An 11897-nucleotide genomic window follows, 5' to 3' on the forward strand; every position below is an offset into this window, starting at 1 on the left:
GCCTTTTCTGTGCCATCGGTCGGCTCTAGCCGCCGCTGTCCGGGAAGGGTCTGCGCCGTACCTGTTGCCAGCCCGTTTTGCTGGACCACCGTGACTGGAGAACCAAGCCCAGCTCTCAACAGCCTCCCCTGCGAAGGTCAAATCTCTGCTGGATGACTGGGCGGTTGCTCGTGGTCGACGCCCGTGCTTCTGGCCTCAACTTTCTTCCACTGTTCTCCAGGAGCGAATGTCTGGGAGGTAATGCAGAGTTGCAGGTAGGTTCGAACCTGCCTTGTCGCCAATGTTAGATCCGTGTCTTTTGATGTTGTGTGTCCTTCAATAACTAGACACGAGACTGCAGGGAACAATCAACAGGTAGTTACTGGATGAGGGTTACTCTAAAACTAAACGTACAGATCCCCACTCAGGGTTTATATACAGGTGTGGTCACTGCCGGTACTACAGTATACAGGAGCTGTAAAAAGTAGTTCTCCCCTTAAAGGTACATACACTACACAACCAACATCACTAAAAATAGATTATCTGGTTATTATCACATTGTTGTTTGTGGGACTTTGCTAAATGGCAAAATGGCTGCTGCGTTTCCTTCCTTACAACAGTAACTGCACTTCAAAAATATGTCATTGGCTGTAAAATGTCCTGAGATCGTGAAAGGTGCTATATAAATGCAAGTCAATGGCTCATAGTTTGCGATCAGCGGCCAAGCAAAGGCGTTCACCGCTGGCCCCGAAGTAAGCTTCGCACAAAAAGTGAATGACAGACCGCAACTTCAGGATTGCGCTGTTAGGCTGCGCACCTGCTAAATCCTGAAGTTGCGGTCAGTGTCAAAGGCAAAATGACGGCGTGCGCTGCCAGTTCGCCGTCATCCATACTGCAAATTTCGGGCCATTACTTCTTGCTTTACCTGATCGGCTTAATCTGAATTGCCAACTATCTGCATGTTGTACAGTTTGAACAGTGTGCTGATTAAATATCGGTCTGTTGAGTAAATGTGCAAATTCAGTTTTGGCAGCAAGCCAGCATTTGGTGTCTCTGAGTTCCAGGGCTACGGGTAGTCAGTGCAGGTTAAAGCATTCCAGCGAGACTGTTGACACTTCGAGAGCCTTTAAACTAAAGCAAGTTACAGTCAGCAGTACCCAGTTTACTTTGCTTGTCTACAGCCTGGCTGTAACTCTCCTGTTCAGGAGCGAGCTTTGTGCATGTTAGGAAACAACACGGTCAGAGCTGTCTGCCAAATGTTACAGATTTAAATGTTAGTGAATGTGGAGAGCGGAATCTCAATTCGCTCGCATTGAATTTAAGGTTAGGTAGTTTTGGAAAATAATCAGGGGATTCAACAAAACCCGAGCGCTTTGCAAACCAGATTTGACACCACACTTCCCTCTCCACTTCATTGAAATCCATTTCCACCCTAATCGCAACCATGTCCCCCCTTATCTCTCCCCTACATTGCCCTATGTAGCCTGACAGCACTTTGAAATTCTTCATTATCACGATCACACTCCAGGGCTTTCTGAAATAATTCAATGTCTTCTGATTTTTTGCCATCAACCTGGTGTTTTAGCCCCAATATACCAAAGGCTACACTGTCTCTTGAATATTTATTCATTCGATCTTTAGCAATTTGTTTCAATGTTTTGCGGCATTTCTCATTCTTCCTGCTGTTAACTTTGAATTTTAAGCATTCCTTCAAATGATGAATGGCATTCAGCTGGGATCCCTTCTCATACAGCTGGTAGAATCCATAGTTCCAATGTATTAATTGTTTATTCAAAAGGTTGTAATCTTTATTTCTAAGCAGGTTGGCATAGATATCATGGCTTTGGAATATTCTCCAGATTTTGCCAGGATTTCTGCCAAATGAAGTATTGTAAAAATAAGCGAGGGTTTCTGATCAAACACAATTTGGAAATGGTACTTGCAAAGCTCAATCAATTTTCTGCTGTCTTCACGAGCAAAGTACTGACAAGGTTTTCTCTGCAGTGCAATCAGCTTAGTTTTGTAACATAAGCCGATCTGGTGGTGAAGGAGTGCAGAAGATGGTTTAACCTTCAGTGCCTTTTTCAATAGCTGTACTGTTATATCCGAGTAGTAAGGTCCAATAACTACGATAAGTGAGACTTCAGGAACTCAGAACTTTACTTTTAATTACACAGAATAAGGAGAGAACAGAGCTCTTACATAGGCATGCAATTGTAATTCTACTGCACGAGCAAAACATGGAGGATCCTATGAGTCATTCCCAGAATGCAATGTTACCTTAATACTAGTAAATATAATCCCTTAGCATTTGTCTCCCTCTGGTGGATAACTTAAGCATTACATCCGAGATTACTATATGTACGGAATATTCAACAAATCCTTGTTTTCTTAAAGCTTTGGCTGCATACTGGATTATATATGGATCATCAGGAGACTTCAGCAGCTCTTCTTCAAGTAATCTGTAGCATAGAGCCAACATGATCTTGACGAAAGAGTCATTTGGGTTCAGTGCTAATGCGCGGTGTAACTGCTTCACTACCTTGCAGTGTTCAGGATGCTGTGGGTATCCAAAGGTTTCTTTAAGTCAAAACAGAGCAGTTGCATAAGCTGCATTCCATTCAATGTCATCAGGATCCCCCTCCAGAGCCTTCTCAATACATTCATTTGCCTCTTCATAATATCTCCTGCCAAATTTCAACAGTGCCCAACCCTTTTCCCCGTATACTTCAGGTATCAGTGCTGTATACCGAGAGCCATCAGTAAATTGTTGACAGATCCTCTCCAGCTTGTCGAGGTAGGATTCAGCCTCTGCCAGTTCTCCCATGTGATAATATACCCAGGCATAGTTTCCATAGGTGATGATGATCCATTTTTCAATTTCAAATTCGTGATTCTTCCTCAGAATCTCTTCAGAGTCCCATAAATTATTGAACAACTCCTCACAGTTGCCTTGCATACAATTTACAAAAGCAAGTAGATTGTAAGGCATGGCTTGATATTTCACAATATCAGACTTTATTGTATAATTTAGTCATTCCTGCAAATCATCCCACTCAACATTTTCCACCTGCAGATTCCACGTGAAGTGATATTGTAGCTGAAGTCATTTCACTTTCAATATCACTGTAAGAAATATGTTTAAATATTTATTAGTTTTGTTACACATTCAGATAGGAATAGTGATGGGAAATGATTACACTCTGGCCAACCTAGGAACTCAGGAATAAGCAGCTCCAAAAAAGCTGACAACTCAAATAACAACCAGAAGCTCAAACACAGGAACAAATGAAAACAACAGACAGGAAAAGAGCAGCTGGACCATGGAGCCTGTCCCATACCGTCATGGTGCACTTTAACAACACAACCCCCATTGCCCCTCCCCACCAGCCAGCCTTGCAGCCTCCCTGAAAATAGGCACAAGTGGGTCACAGCAAAGATCGTCAAAGGCTCAGGCCGCTGATACTAGGGAACTTGCAGCCAGCAGGAATCCAGAGTCGGATCCTGGGATTTTTCTGATTACATGGCTGAGCTACTCACTGCTTTAACCAGATGAGCCATTGGAAAAAACAAACAAATTCAATTGAACAAGGACCTGTATCAGCCATGGCTCAGTGATAACTCTGTCACTTCTGACTCAGATGGTTGTGGGCTTAAATCCCACTCCAGAGACTTGAGCTCAAAATCCAAGCTGCCTCTTCAGCGCTGTACTGAGGGAGTCCTGCACTGGCAGAGGTGCGTTCTTTTGGATGATATTTTAAACTCTCAGGTGAACATGAAAGATCCCATCACAATATTTCATAGAATCATAGAAGTATAGAATGACACAGCGCAGACAGAGGCCATTCGGCCCATCGTGCCTGTGCCGGCTCTTTGAAAGAGCTGTCCAATTCGTCCCACTCCTCTGCTCTTTCTCCATAGCCCTGGAAATTATTCCTCTTCAAGTATTTTTCCAATTCCCTTTTGAAAGTTATTATTGAATCCGCTTCCACCACCCTTTCAGACAGTGCATTCCAACTCACGGTTTAATTTTCTTTTCCCTGAAGTCGCCTCTGGCTCTTTTGCCAATTACCTTAAAACTTTTTCCTCTGGTTACCGGCCCTTCTGCCACTGGAATCAGTTTCTTCTTATTTACTCTATCAAAACCCTTCATGATTTTGAACATTTCTATCAATTCTCCCATTAATCTGCTCTACTCTAAGGAGAACAATTCCAGTTTCTCCAGTCTCTCCATGTTAACTGAAGTCCTTCATTCCCGGTACCATTCCAGTAAATCTCCTCTGCACCCTCTCCAAGGCCTTGCCATGCTTCCGAAAGTGAGGCGGCCCAGAATTGGCCACAGAACTCCAGCTGGGGCCGATCCAGTGTTTTATAAAGGTTTAGCATTTGCCTTTGAACTCTATCCTCCATTTATAAAGCCAAGGATCCCTTTTTATGCCTTTTGAACAGCTTCTCGACTTGTCCTGCCACCTTCAAAGACTTTTGTACGTACACACCAGCTCTCTCTGTTCCTGCACCCCATTTGAAATTGTACCATTTAGTTTATATTGCCTCTCCTCATTCTTCGTACCAAAATTATTCACACTTCTCTGTGTTAAACTTCATCTGCCATGTGCCTGCCCATTTCACCAATCTGTCTGTGTCCTCTTCAAGTCTGTTACTATCCTCCTCACTCTTGACTACATTTCTGAGTTTTGTTTCATCTGTAAACTTTGAAATTATGCCCTGTTTTCCCAAATCCAAGTCATTGATATATATCAAAAAGAGCAGTGGTCCTAATACTGACCCCTGGGCAACACCACTGTACAATTCACACCAGTCTGAAAAATAACCGTTTACTACTACTCTCTGTTTTCTGTCTCTTAGCTCATATCATATCCAAGCAACCCTTTAATCGCATGGGCTTCAATTTTGCTAACAAGTCTATTATGTGGTACTCTATCAAATGCCAGTAATTGCCAGGTTTATCCATCTTCCTTTTTTTAAACAGGGGTGTAACATTTTCAGTGCTTCAGTCCTCTGGCACCACTCCCATATCTAAGAAGGATTGGAAGATTGAGGCCAGAGCCTCCGCAATTTCCATCCTTACATCCCTCAGGAATTTCGGAGGCATCCCATCTGGGCCGGATGACTTTTCTACTTTGAGCACTGCGAACCTTTTAAGTACCCCCTCTTTATCTGTTGTTATCCTATCCAATTTCTCTATTACCTCCTTCTTTATTGTGACATCGGCAGCATCATCTTCTTTAATGAAGACAAATGCAAAGTACTCATTTAGTGTCTCAGCCTCCACAAGAAGATCTAATTTTTGTTCCCTAATGGGCCCAACCCGTTGTTTGACTACCCTTTTAATAGTTATACATTATTAAAAGACCAATCAACACTAGGACATCCCAAAGTGTTTTACAGCCAATGAAGTATCCTTGAAGTGTAGTCACTGTTGCAATGTTGAAAATGTGGCAGCCATTTTGCAAGCAGCAAGCTCCCACAAACAGCAATGTGATAATGACCTGATCATCTGTTTTGTAGTGATGTTGGTTGAGCGTGCCCTGAGCTCCTGACCTTTACCCCCTCTCCGAGCTCCTCTCTCCCCCTGTGAGCTCTTTTCCCCCCTCTCCAAACAGCTTTCGGGGCTTTCTTGCCTCTCTTTGCCTTCCTGCATTCACTGCCCCCCTCCCCCAGTCTCTCCATGTTCTGTCTGACGGTGATAATGGTCAGATTATCTGTTTAAGTGATGTTGGTTAATTGCATCGAGTCTACAGCACAGAAACAGGCCATTCGGCCCAACTGGCCTGTGCTGCTGTTTATGCTCCACACGAGCCTCCTCCCACCCCACTTCATCAAACCCTATCAACCTATCCTTCTATTCCTTTCTCCCTCATGTGCTTATTTAGCTTCCCCTTAAATGTATCTATGGTGCTCCTCTCAACTACTCCTTGTGGTAGAGACTTCTACATTCTACAGGTTTCTCCTGAATCCCCTGTTGAATTTACTGGTCACTATCTTATATTGATGCCCCTAGTTTTGGTCTCCCCCACAAGTGGAAACATATTCTCCTGTTTACCCTGTCAAAATCTTTCATAATCTTAAAGACCTCGAGCAGGTCGCCCAACAGCTTTCTTGTTTCTAGAGAAAAGAGCTCCTGCCTGTTCAGCTTTTCCTGATAAAAAATCCTCCCAATTCTGGTATCATTCTTGTGAATCATTTTTGCACTTTCTCCAGTGCATCTATATCCTTTTTATAATATGGAGACCAGAACTGTCGACAGTTCTCCAAGTGTGGTCTAACCAAGGTTTAATACAAGTTTAATGTACAAGATAAATATTTCCAGGACACCGGGGAGAACGACCCAGCTCTTCTTCGAAATAGTGCCACAGGATCTTTTACATACAACTGAGAGGCCAGATAGGGACTCGCTTTAACTTCTCATCCAAAAGTCAACATCTCCGGCAGTGCAGTCTCCCTCAGTACTGCCCACAACCCACTGTAAGAATTCGCAATAATTTATAGTTCTGAAGATTCATTTTTTTGATTAAAGAATCCCTGGGCGATGTGCTTTTAAATTTCCAGGGATAAAAATGGCTGTCACCACATGGCCGAAGACAAAGGACAATGCTTTGTTTACAAAGCAATTGAATGCTATTAGCATTTGTTTGTATATCGAGTGGATACATCTAAACTGCAGAAGAGACTTTTGTACCTTGAATGGGAAACGTTTAACATTTGAATGGGTTTTAAATCACCCAGCACTGGACAATAGAGCAGTTGTATCTCCCTTTTGTTTCAGCCCAGGGAGCTCCGGAAGACACATTAACCCAGTCTAACCACTTTGAGTTAGCCAATCACAGCTTTCTCTTGTGTATTGGACCCTTTTGGGTGGGGAATTTTGCACACAGCCCTTGCAGGACAGAACAGCAGGGGGGGAGGGGGGGCTCACCATATATAAGATAAGCTGCTGAGAAGCTAGCTCTCTCTTGACTTCCTGGGACCATAGGCGAGCCTCTCTCTCTATCTCTCTCTCTCTCTCACTTCGCTGGACCACAGGTGAGCAGAGTTTCTGACTCCTCAGCAAAGCAACCTAGTTAAGGAGTTTGGGGGATGGTAATTTAAGGGGCTATTACTAAGATTGTTTAACCAACATTGTAGTCACTTACCCCTCATTTTTGCTGTCTGCCTTACCCCATTTGAAGCAATTTTACTGTAATTACTGTGTGCGTGTGGGATAGTTTGATATTTTGATTATAGTTTCTTTCAGTTAATAAAACTTGATTTTTTTCTCTCATCCAAACTACGTGTCTGTTTTAATATCAATAATTATAAGCCCTGCAGTCAGAACTGGAAGGTGGGGTAGCGATTCAAAACCGTTGTTTTAAAATTGGTTTTACCCTGTCAATCTGGGCATAGTTATGCTCGGCTGAGGTTAGCGAGCGCGACGCAAAGGCTATTGGCCTCCCTGAACCATCACGGAATTTGTGTGACAGTACCACTCCAATGCCGTAGGGTGACGCATCACATGCCAACTGAATCGGTAGTGTTGGGTTGTAGTGGGCCAATACTTCTTTTGAAGTGATTAGGCATTTACATTCCTGAAAGGCACGCTTACACTCATCACTCCATTTCCATGTCACTCCAGTTTGCAGCAGGGCGTTCAGTGGGTGCAGAATTGTAGATAAATTCGGCAAGAACTTATGTTAGTAGTTCACCAACCCAAGGAACGACCTCAGTTGCGACACATTTTCCGGTGCTGGAGCCTTGACTACAGCCTCAATCTTGTCCGGCGACTTATGCAACCCTTCCTCATCAATCATGTGGCCACAATACGAGATTTGTCTCCTGAAGAACTCGCATTTGGGGCGGTTGGCTCGTAGCCCATATTCCTGTAATCTCGTGAGCACCTGCTCCAGGTTGGCAAGGTGTTCATTGTCATTTTCGCCCGTAACCAGGATGTCGTCCAAATAACACTGGGTCCCCGGGATCCCTTGCAGGACTTGTTCCATTGCCCTCTGCCAAATAGCCGGGGCCGATGCTACCCCGAATACCAGTCGATTGTACTGGTAAAGGCCTTTGTGAGTGTTTATCGTGAGGTATTTTCTAGATGCTTCTTCCACCTCCATTTGTAGATACGCTTGGGCCAGATCAATCTTTGTAAAACGTTTCCCTCCAGATAGTGAGGCGAAAATATCTTCTATCCGCGGAAGTGGATACTGTACTGTGTGCAGGACTGGGTTCACAGTCACCTTGAATTCCCCGCAGATGCGAACCTTCTTTGGCTCCCCAGGTGTGCTGCTCAATGCTTTTTTCATTACAGGAACGATGGGTGTGGCCCACTCACTCCAGTCCACCTTGGACAGCACACCCGAACGCTCCAGACTCTCCAGTTCAGCTTCAACGGCTGGGCGGATCGCGTATGGCACCGGTCTGGCCTTGAAAAATTTTGGGTTTGCGTTATCCTCAATCTTTATGGTTGCCTTTACTCCTTTTAGAGTCCGAAGTCCTTGTTGGAACACCTCTTCCGCGTCAGATAGAATTTGTGACAGACGTCCAGGTGCAACGTCATCATCCTTTTTGTCAGTCACAGTTAGCGCCAGAATGGAATGCCAATCCAATTGTATTTTTCAGATCCATTCACGTCCCAATAATGGTGGTCCTCCATATCGTAATATATACATATATAATTTCTGTGTTTCCTTGCCGTTATATTTAACTGGCACCCTTATTTTTTCTCTGGGGTAGACCTTTTGCCCCGTGTATGTCTTCAATACAATGGACGTGTCCTTTAAGGGTATGTGTGAGAATAGCCGCTCATAGTCTCGTCGATTCATGATAGTTAGGGCTGATCCTGTGTCCAATTCCATCTTTACTGGTGATCCTGCTATCATGAGGGTGACCCAAATGGTTCGGTGATCTTCCTTTGCGATCACGTTGTGTAACTTTAGGCAACTTAGTCTCCTGCTCCCGGAGTCCTTATCACTCTCCTGATCTTCCGAACTACTGTCTGTCAGTTTCTTTACTTTCCTGTACTGTTCCTTAGTAGTTCTTGTCGTGTTAGTTTTCTTTCCCGACCTGCAGACTCTTGCTATATGTCCCATTTTTCCGCATTGCCTGCATACTTTGTCCTTAAACCAGCAGTCCTTCTGCTCATGGGTTGTTCTGCCGCAGCGATAGCACTTTTCTGCTCCATACGCCATTTCGTTAGCGCTGTATTCTTGTGGTTTCTGTTGTATTTCCACAGCTCCCCGTGCTGCTGCTTCGTAGGATACTGCCACGCTGAAAGCCTGTTCTAGCGTCAGGTCCTTTTTTGAAAGTAGTCATTTCTGGGTTCCTTCACTCTGGAGCCCGCAGACAAACTTATCCCGCAAGGTGTCTGCCAGTCCTGCTACGAACTGGCAGTGCTTCGATAACTTGTGTAGTTCCGTAAGATAGTCAGCATTGCTCTCATCTTTGTGCTGGTTTCTTTTATGGAACTTGAATCTTTCTGCTATCAGCAGCGGTGTAGGGTTTAGGTGTTCCTGTAAGGTATTAACAATCTCCTCAAAACTTTTCTCCATTGGTTTAGCTGTGGTAATTAAATTCCGCAATAGGCCGTACATACTCGCGCCCATCAAATTCAATAATACCGACGCCCTCTTTCCATCGGCCACCTCATTAGCCTTGCAGTACACTTCAATTCTTTCCACATACGTGGTCCAGTCTTCTACCTCGTTGTCGAAAGCAGTGATGCTGCCACTTTTCGGCATCTTGGGTGATTTAAAATGGCGCCTCCCGCGCTTTTTTTTCTTCCCCAATGGAATAAAATTTCACCTCCCGCGCTTTTCCTTCTTCCCCAACGGGATAAAATGGCGCCTCCCGCGCTTTTCCTTCTTCCCCTTGCTGCCGCGCTGCTCCTAGCATTCTACGGGGTAATGGTGGCGACCCGCAGCTTCGGCGCATCTCGCTTTCCTTCCCCCCCGTTTATTTTCTCTCCGCTGTCCGATTCTTGAGCACCGACTGCGCCCTGTGCGCTCCACCCTCTCTCTCTCTTGTTTTCTTTTCCCAGCGACGCTGCGCGGCTCGTTTTGTAGAGCCGCTCGATCGAGCTTGAGCCCGCTGCAGTCCGGAAGGGTCAGCACACTACCTGCTACCAGCATGATTTGCTGGAACACTTTAACTGGGGAGCCAAGCACAGCTCTCCACAGTCTCTCCCGCAATTCTCTGAACACCGATGAATTCTTTGGGTGGTTGCCCGCGGTCGATGCCCGTTGCTCAGACTATGACCTCCAAGAACCCTCGTCTCAGGGCGAGATCCCCGTGAGATGATGCCACACTGCAGGTGAGTTCGAAGTTACTCGTCGCCACTGTAAAGTCCATGCCTCAATAATACACGGACTTCGGGAGAACAGTTTAACAGGTACTTTACTGAACAGGAGGGCACTCTTTTGTTTGGACCCAACAAAAGAAAAAAAAAAAAAATTGGACTGTAAATAAACAAAAGTTCAACTAAAACTTAACAAATCAAATAAAAATTTGGTTTTCCAGGTTGATGATGCACTCCAGTCCCCGCAGCGCCCACCGCTCGCGGAAATACTCAAGCGTGCCGGCGGACACCGCGTGCTCCATCTCCAGGGCCACCCAGGCACGAACATGGCCGCGGAAGAGAGGCAGGCAATCCGGCCGGACGACCCCCTCGACTGCCCACTGCCTGGACCAATTGATGGCTCTTTTAGCCAGGCCCAGGAGCAGGCCTACAAGGAGGTCCTCCAACCTGCCCACTCCCCTCCGCACCGGGTGACCGTAGATCAAGAGCGTGGGACTGAAGTGCAACCAAAAATCGAGGAGCAGCCCCTTCAAGTAGTGAAAGAGGGGCTGCAACCTCTCACACTCGACATAAACGTGAAACACGGACTGCTCCAGGCCGCAAAAAATGCAGGCGGCCTGGGAGTCCGTGAACCTACTTAAAACCATATTGCACGGGACCGCTCCGTGCAACACCCCCCAGGCCAAGTCCCTGATGGAACAAGGGAGGACTCCCGCGTAGAGAGCCCTCCATTGGGGACCTCCGCCTCCGCCGGTCGGCAAGACGCCACGCCTAGGCGTGTCCGGACAGTAGACGAAGATGGCAAAGTGGAGAGTGTGCAGGAGCAGCCCGTACAGGAAACCCCTCTGCGCGGAATGAAAAGGCACGGAGGGTATTTCCTCGAGAAGGCTCAAGTTGTGAGGTGTCGGTTCCCGAGGGGAGTTTCGGGGCCGGGCGCCGATGAGGAATTCCGTCCGAACGGGGGTAAGCTCGGACGGGATCGCCCCATGTGCTTGAGCCGCCTCAATACACCTAGTGGAGTCGGGGCCCAGTGCCACTTTCACCGACTCGATGGCTTCGACCGCGAGCCGGACATTAGCCCAGGACAGGCGCCGCGCCAGCTCCTCCGGTGCCATCCAGCCCGCTCCTCCGCCATCGAGCAGGTCCCCGACTCTGGTCACCTTGCCAGGCACAGCCCTGCCCTCCGCCAGCCGCCCGAACCCGCGGTCGTGGAGGTGCGGATTCCTGAGCAGCGGCTCCCGAAGGAGAGCCGCCGCTCCTGACGGGGGAGTGCTCCGCCTGGAAGCGATGTAGTTCCAAACCCATAGCAGTTCCTGGTAGAAGACAGGCAGCTCCTGCAGGCCGGCACGCCTGCAGCCCACTTTCACAAACAGGAGCTGTGTGTCGTAATTGAGGCCGTGCAACTGGCGGAAGAAATACGTCGCCAGCGCACACCATCTCGGAGGATTCTCGATGTACAGGTATCTCTGCAGTGTCTGAAGACAGAAAGTCGCAGCCTGGGTGCGAAGGCACACCAGCGCCTGACCGCCCTCCCACGCGGGAGACTCAGAACCACGGCAGCGACCCAGTGCTTCCTTTTGTCCCAGAAGAAGTCGATGAGCTTCTTCTGCATCTTGGCGACAAA

At 46.7% G+C, this 11897-nt stretch overlaps 1 pseudogene; it reads right to left on the minus strand.

Annotated features, from left to right (window-relative positions):
• LOC147081071 (interferon-induced protein with tetratricopeptide repeats 5-like) overlaps nucleotides 1-3105 on the minus strand; it is a 36396-nt pseudogene extending 33291 nt beyond the window's left edge.
• Nucleotides 3106-11897: the final 8792 nt, after the last annotated feature.

This window comes from Somniosus microcephalus, unplaced genomic scaffold (assembly GCF_052327205.1).
Source record: "Somniosus microcephalus isolate GS21.2 unplaced genomic scaffold, FLI_Smic_1.0 scaffold815, whole genome shotgun sequence".
Lineage (NCBI taxonomy): Eukaryota > Metazoa > Chordata > Chondrichthyes > Squaliformes > Somniosidae > Somniosus > Somniosus microcephalus.